This window comes from Dermacentor albipictus, chromosome 3 (assembly GCF_038994185.2).
Source record: "Dermacentor albipictus isolate Rhodes 1998 colony chromosome 3, USDA_Dalb.pri_finalv2, whole genome shotgun sequence".
Classification (NCBI taxonomy): Eukaryota; Metazoa; Arthropoda; class Arachnida; order Ixodida; family Ixodidae; genus Dermacentor; species Dermacentor albipictus.
The window spans coordinates 118,023,441-118,031,196 of record NC_091823.1 but is presented as its reverse complement, the minus strand read 5'-3'; the positions used below and the strand labels follow the sequence as shown (position 1 = coordinate 118,031,196).

Below are 7,756 nucleotides of genomic sequence, written 5' to 3'. Positions count from 1 at the left end.
ATATGGAGCGCTAAAGATTACATACGACCAGAAATTATTGTTGTCATTAAGCCAAAATGTTGCATTATTGGACTATTGCTTTTTCTTTTGTATGTTGATGCGGTGTATCCTCATCTAGTAAATGCTGTTGCTATTATTTACATGTACGACACTCATCGTTATTATCAGCCCATATTTAAATCCACAGCAGGAGATCAAAACACACGCTAATACATTCTTATCATAGCGCAATGCAAGCTGCCCAGCTGGCTGTGTTAGTAGCTGACTACTAAATTGATCTTGCTGGTACGCGATTAATATCATCACACCTAATTTTAGGAAAACGTTAGTTGTTCATTTTATTGTGTAAACGAAGGCGAACACCAATCCGCAATTTTTCAGTAAAGCACTCATATAAGAGCAAATTTCGTAGCAGTATAGCTATAGATTTACTCCAACTTGAAAGTTTACAGTTCGCATGCATACCATGTGGTGCAAGAAGCATATTATGACTTATAGGCTGTTACTGACAATAGCACTATTCTTCTCTATAATAACTCATCATTCTTCAAGATGTATTTACTCATGCACACATAAAGTACTGTGTTACTATAAGAGACTGACTGCTAAATATCAAGCTCTAACCTGCGGTAACTATTCATAGAAAGGCTCGTTGTGCTACAGCGCAAAGAATATGAGAGGTCTGAATTCGTTTATAATTGGTCACACGTATTTAATTATGCCACAGCATCCCACCCAAAAAGAGCTCAAGCAATATGGTTGAGCTCATTTTGGGTGTGATTCTCACAGAATGAAGGTATCAATATCAATATCAAGATAGAAAAAAAGTATCATTGCTTCGCGCAGCAGTGCAATTGCCAAGCTCATTGCTATATTGTGCACAACATAGAGTTCGAAATGTACAATTCATCTTCATAGAATTTTGCGATGCTTTATTCGTATTGTCCAGCCGAAAAAAAAAAAAACGACGACGCAGCTCATGTCACCATTGCTGACCCTCGGTGCAGTCGAGTAGAGTGTGGTGGCCAACAGGGGCACATCCGCACTAGCTCATGTAAATGCAACACGCCTTGAGTCCAGAGCAGCTGGCGTTCCTGTTGACACGACCGCCGCAAACTGCTTCGCACCTTCCGCCCAACGACGAGCACGTCGGTTTTTTTGCCGCTAGATAGAGGAATTTAGTGTAAGTTTGAATTGCGCCAAAAACAGTTTCGAGTACACGAAATAGCCAACTTCTGCAACTATGTAATAGGAGCTGCGCTTCCCCGTTTGGGAGATGCTGTTAGGCATGAAATTACAATGCTTTTTATAAAATTTACCCTGATAAAAAGAGCTTGGTAATGGTCACGACACAATACCTAACCTGTTTTCGTTGGTATTTTAGAGCTATTTGCTTGAGATAGCGATTTAGAAGTCGCTAGAGGCGCATATTCGCAGCCGTCGCTGGTGGAGCCACCACCGTCGTTCTGGCACAATGGTGGATCGTATGCGGGATGCGAAAATAGATGTATGGAACATAGAGTTTCATACAATATGGTATGGAAGGAAGCCGCCACGCCACCCTTGCTCCGGCCGCGTCGATTGTGCAGTGCATGCCGCTGCGTCCAGTGTGATACGCAGTTCCCTAGTGGGACCACGACGCTAAGCGCGTTTCTACAGATCTATGTGAGTGGTACTTTAAAACCACTCACACAGATCTGTAGAAACGCGCTTAGCGTCGTGGTCCCACTAGGGAACTGCGTATCACACTGGACGCAGCGTCATGCACTGCACAATCGACGCGACTGGAGCCAGGGCGGCGTGGCGGCTTCCGCTGACTGCATGCCGCGTGTTGCACGCATTAGCGTTTCTGTTGAGCAGCTACGTGAGTACAATACGGCGCTGCATGCACTAGTCTGGCCATAACGGACAGCGAACCTCAAGGTAGATGCATGTAATTATTTCTTTGGGCCGCTTACAAACGCCCACGGCTTTCCTTAGGTCTCGCCTCGCGCGAGTTCTAAGGGAGCACCGATAGAGACTATCGGTGCTCTTAAGCTCACTTAAGCTTTTTGTGCACTTAAGCTACGTTTGTCATTCGACGAACGATATGCAGGACTGTTTTTATAATGTACTAGTTTTGCATAAGCGTTTAATAAAGGCCAGCACACATAGCATTTTTTTTTTCATTTTTCTGCAACGCATCCATTTCGCAAGCTGTGCGAAACGTTCGCAAAACCTGTGCAAAGCTTGTGCAAAGCATCTTAGAAGAACGGGTTAGAAGGCAGATGGTTGCGTATTTTTTGCTAGGTGTGAATATGTCGTCGTATGCAGCCGGTTCAACTTCTTTCATTGTTTTGGACAATGCGTTGCGCTAGTCATAATCAAGTGGCTGGACAGGTGCTATTCCAAGCCCTGTTCTGGAGCTGTACGCTTTTTTTTTCATTCTGAAGATGTAAGAAATACGGTGAAAGTTAAATTCCAATTAACACCACAAATTGGAGCCTCAAAGAGTTAATACGCCTTCCCTTAACAGCACTGCAATTGTGTTCACGGACACGATCTCATGACTCTGTTGTAAAATTATCGTTAAGTAAACTGAAGTATTCGCAGCTTTGAAACCAAGGGCCCTATAACGTAAAACTATTCCAATATGTTTCTATTCCAATCTCCTGACATCAAATTTGCGCAACCACCAACGCAAGCACCAGGCGGTCACCCGCAGGGTTGTCTGAAGAGACCAATCAAACGCTCTCCTCGTTCACAGGAGGTCACTTTTGTTTGCTTGAAAAACGAATAACACTGCCTACACTGAGCGGCTTGTCGTATCTAATTGGCTGACAAGAGGCGAGGAGAACGCTCAAGTGGAGAGGGATTCGATGGGGCCGAGCCACTGCACTGAAAGTCGATAACCGAACGAAGAGGGTGGTGCCGGCGTCTACGATTGGTCGGCTTTCCCTTACTTAGCTTGCGGTGGCTGGTCGAAAATCACGGCGGCATGCAACGGAAGCTCAAGAATGACGCTAAAATGGACCCTCAGCAAAGAAGAGTTGGCAGAATGAAGGGGTAAACGTGCCTAAAGTGCTCGAAAACGTTACACGGCCACGCAAGAAGTTTTATTATACGCAAATACATCCATGCTCTCCGGCAGGTGCAAGTAGCCAGCGTCTGAGCGATCGGCGGCAGCCATCTTTTATTCCTTTCGGAACGGGGCAGCCTGCGGCTATTCCGAAGAAAATTCAGTTTTGTTCGGCATATTAGTGCATCTTTATCGCGTACACGTCACTTTGACGTGGTGAGTTCCTGCGGTTTTGTGACGTCGCGTGACAGGCAGGTGAAGTGGGTCCGGCCCGAAAACTTTTTACCAATAGCCGAGGGCTAACGGCGAAAAGGGGTCAAATCAGAAATAAGTGTTTTTCGTTTATCTGTCAAATCATGCATAATCAGTGTGTACACATCATATCAGATGGGGAGGTATCGCGGTTTTCGTGACGTCGCGTGACAGGCAGGTGAAGTAGGGGTGGCCGAAAAAAGTTTTTGACCAATCGTGGAGGGCATTGGAATAGAAACGTTTAAAATAGTTTTACGTTATAGCGCCCCAATGCGTATTATCCGAATTTTGCGTCGAATACGCAGCAGTGTAGTGGCAGTATATGATAACATTTTACTCATAATCCATTTGTGAGCATCGTTATAGATAATTTATTATTCTGCATACAATCCAAGTCTCATAATGTCAGTGATAAGCATTTACTTCTAACCGTAGTTGCACCACGATTCATTGTGTGCCACAAACTTAATGCATGTTTTACCCTATCCACTTGCAAAGTCATGTTGGTATACCTTTTAAGCGCAAGTATTGATGGTCGTTGTCTTTTAGTATAGCATGGCGAGAGTATTTCTTTTCAATCCACTTTGACAAAGCAAAAAAGTTGTAAAACATCGAGTTGTCGCCGTAAAAATTAAAAAAAATGCTTTATTGACCAAGAACGAAATAGGAAGCAATGTTTATAAGGCAGTCGTAGTAGGTGGCACACTGTGTCGCGCTTGCGTGCGTCGTCTAACTTGTCCTTCGTGCATTGCTCAGATATATACCTACTTGTTTAGGTAACCGATAGCAAGCTCAAACTTTTCCCTTCGGTTATATTCTCCCAATTTCAGAGTACATGGGAGGCGCGCAGAGAATAGGATACATCGAAGACAGCGGAAGACATATTTGGCCGAGGTTTCTCCTGTTTTTATTCCACCAGGACTTGTTCGCACTATACTGTACAAACCTCGCCTCTGGTGAGCTTGCGCTATCCAACACGAGGACGAAGAAAACTATATCTGAACAAGAGTATCTTTACGCTGACTTCCGCCTGTAACTCTCCTCACAAAGGACACTTTAAGGAAGTAACTGATCCGATCCAATAACAGCATGCAGTGGCGAAACTGAGAAATGGTGGAAACAATGAAGTGTAATTTTAATATCTAGGTCGGCAGTGTGGCACAGGACGAGGTAGCAGTGTTTTCTTTGACAGTTAATTTTGCTCGCTATTTCACCAAATCATTGATGACGTTTTTTAACCGCCCCATACCTCTAGATAGGCGGTAGAGAAACGCGCACTAAATTTTTCAAGTTGGCACAAGTTTGATCACTTTTCTGGCATTTAAACCCTCCTGCTGTCAATAATGGACTTCGTAAAGGAAACTTGCAGTTTAGGGCGATACGCACATCGCGCCGAAAAATTACTGGTTTCTGCCTTTCTTCGTGCTTTCTCAGCACTTTGAAGGTGTGTTGAATTTAAGAATGTTGATAACCTACGTTCCGATTGCATAATATGTGAGCAATTTCCACCTGCTGGTCTTTAAGCCATGCAAGTAATGACACATTTTCCCACTGTCGCCTTCTAACAGTCAAATCCCGCATTGCGCTGCAGTGCCACTATATATTCATAGCGCTAATCCATACACTAGCGCTACGAATGCCGTGAAATCATTTTTGTAATAAAACTAATGTGCTGCTCTGCGACAAAATCAAAACGCTTATGCCCAGTCGAGCGTGTTACCGACCACGCCGGGTGCGCTGTGCAGAGGTAAGCGCTGAATTTATTACAGCACTGACAGGGTATACGAACGCGCAGCGCTGCAGTTGATCTTCGAAAAAAGAATAAAATAAAAGAACAAGCGCTGCGAAGTTTCAATTCTTCACAAACTCGTAACCGTCATCACAGCATACCCACGCCATTATGTTCATGTGTACGCAGTCATGCTTCGCAGAAGACTCCATAAGCCATAAATTCCGCTCAAGTTCATGTTGAGTAGTGTTCTAGTGCATCCTGTACAAGATTGCAGTAAAATCTCGACCAGCGGGATTCTATAAACTCGGGCAGAGCAGGTAGACCAGCGATGTCGAGGCAGCCTTCACGTATAGAGCAAGCATGCGCAGTGGTAGCGGAGTCCGCAAGCTATCGTCACACGCTAGAGGGCACTACTAAATCGTCTCGGGGCTAATAGCTTGTTTAGCAGACTTTATATCCGAAAATCATTCTCTGACGCTCTCAGAGGTTTTTGCCTTATATTGACACACGCACTATCACTCAGGATTACCGGTGCATCTGCACTTCCCTCTTTCAATAATCGTCTTCCCACTCGTGCGATTCCTGTATTTCTTTCCCACAATTTGAAGTAGGATGGTGTTGAATAAGTAAACATAGCAAGCACGTTTACTTACCAGCTTTGCAACAAACTTTGCCTTTTCCGCAACCAATAATCCACGACTTTTTGCCTTTGGGACAGTCATCCTTTGGCACGCAGTGGTTTCCAGAAAGACGACAAAGGAAATTAAATTTGAGTGCTGCAAAAAGTTAAAAAAACATTATGATCACCGAACAAAACCTTTCCGGGTAATGCTTTTGAAAAAAACACCTTTGTTAATAAATGGTTCAATGTAGTTTCCTATTATTCTTACCCAGCAGACACAGCCAAAAGGCAGTTTATTTATGTTAATAATAATAATAATATTTGGGGTTTTACGTGCCAAAACCACTTTCTGATTATGAGGCACGCCGTAGTGGAGGACTCCGGAAATTTAGACCACCTGGGGTTCTTTAACGTGCACCTAAATCTAAGCGCACGGGTGTTTTCGCATTTCGCCCCCATCGAAATTCGGCCGCCGTGGCCGGGATTCGATCCCGCGACCTCGTGCTCAGCAGCCCAACACCATAGAGTTTATTTATGTTCTTGGTCTGCGAGCTGAATTCAGCACGGCACCGGTATGGCGTGACGCCGCCGAAGTGTTCATATAAACAGCCGCTTGAATATATAGGGTGTCCCAAGTAACTTTAGCCAAGTTGTATAACGAAAAAGAAATATTAAAGAAGCATGGTGTAAGACGCGATTTTAATGATTATGGCGTTCCGTCGCCAGAGGTCTGGGGATATAGCACCGCAATTCTGGTAAGGAAACCGTATTTTGCACAGTCCTTGTTTAACTGCCTCTTTTCGTTCAGCAGCGTGGCTAAAATTAACTCGGAAAATCTGTAGAATTTATTTTGGGAAAACAGCCACATGCACAAATTCCTCATCAAAATTCCCAACAACACCCTGTACCGTATCCTATTGGACGTGGGATTGCCGAAACGACACATCTCTATCAGCCAACTCCCAAACATTTGTCGAGCCCGTGGGAGCACCAACTGGCCAGCACCCACCCAGATAACCAGCGCAAGCTGGTGCACCGGACAGAGAGGACGGCCTGGCGCCATATGGCTTCATGGATTGAGAGAGGCCTCAGACCGTAGGGCGAAAACAATTCTGTCTGCTCAATAGAAGTTTATTAAGCATTTCCCGTATATTACGTCTATATGCATTTCTTTTTGTAGCAGTGTGGCCTAAATTAGAGTTTACGACAGTAAATTTTGCAATAAAGAACTACTTACCAATACCATCCAAAACAAGGCAAAGGAAGCAGAGCAAAGTGAGAAACCTCATTGCAATCGAGACGCGTAGCTTCGTTGTTTTTCTTTGCACTGTCGATAGAGGTAGCTAGTCCTCTGAAATCTGAACATTCCAAGTTTAAATTTTTATTTTCGTCCAGCTATCTGCCAAGTCCGCATTGTGTGGACACGCGATCGCAGCCCGTTGGCGAAGGCCACAGCGCAACGAACGCAGCTCACGCCAAGTTCACTTTCCTCTTGCCGCCGTGGCTGCGGTATACGAAGCAGCTGTTTGGAACGCACAATGGCTTATTCTTTTCAGTGTGAATTCGCTATAGATTATTCATACCTCAAAGCAGCAGGTGCGCTTGTTCCCTCGTTTCAACGCATGCTGTTCCAAAACCTACAGCACAGATCGGCTGCGGTACCTTCGTTAAATGCGAGCCTCTTACAGTGGCGCAAATAATGTGGGTAGACTAAGCCAGCACTTTATTCAGTGCGACCGATCCTTGGCAAGTTCAACGAAATGCATTTTAGAACTGCATCACCACTACACGGGCTCGACAAGAAGGAAAGCAAATGACAAAAAATTGAGAGCCATTCCACTCTGTGAAGGCGGATGAGCAGCGGAGGTATACAGATGGTGATAAATATGCTGATAATCAATGTGTTAATCGGAAATAAAACACATACCACAATGAATTTCGTTTTTTCACGATTTTTTAAAATGACATACTCAATGTTTTTCGGATGTTTAGCTTTCTTTTGCTTGCATTTTTGAGTTTATTATTTCGTCACCAAGGTGACTATCGCTTTATGATCGCTATGATATACGGCCAGTGGCTCTGTGTGACACCG

The 7,756-nt window shown here is 44.3% G+C and overlaps 1 long non-coding RNA gene across 1 annotated transcript; it reads right to left on the bottom strand.

The window, feature by feature from the left end:
- Positions 1–915: 915 nt before the first annotated feature.
- Positions 916–7,155, bottom strand: LOC135915609 (uncharacterized). Its single transcript, XR_010568684.2, has 3 exons — positions 6,902–7,155; positions 5,696–5,818; positions 916–1,164 (listed from the first exon to the last, which is right to left on the bottom strand). It is a non-coding gene; the product is annotated as an uncharacterized lncRNA (long non-coding RNA).
- Between the last annotated feature and the right edge of the window lie 601 nt (positions 7,156–7,756).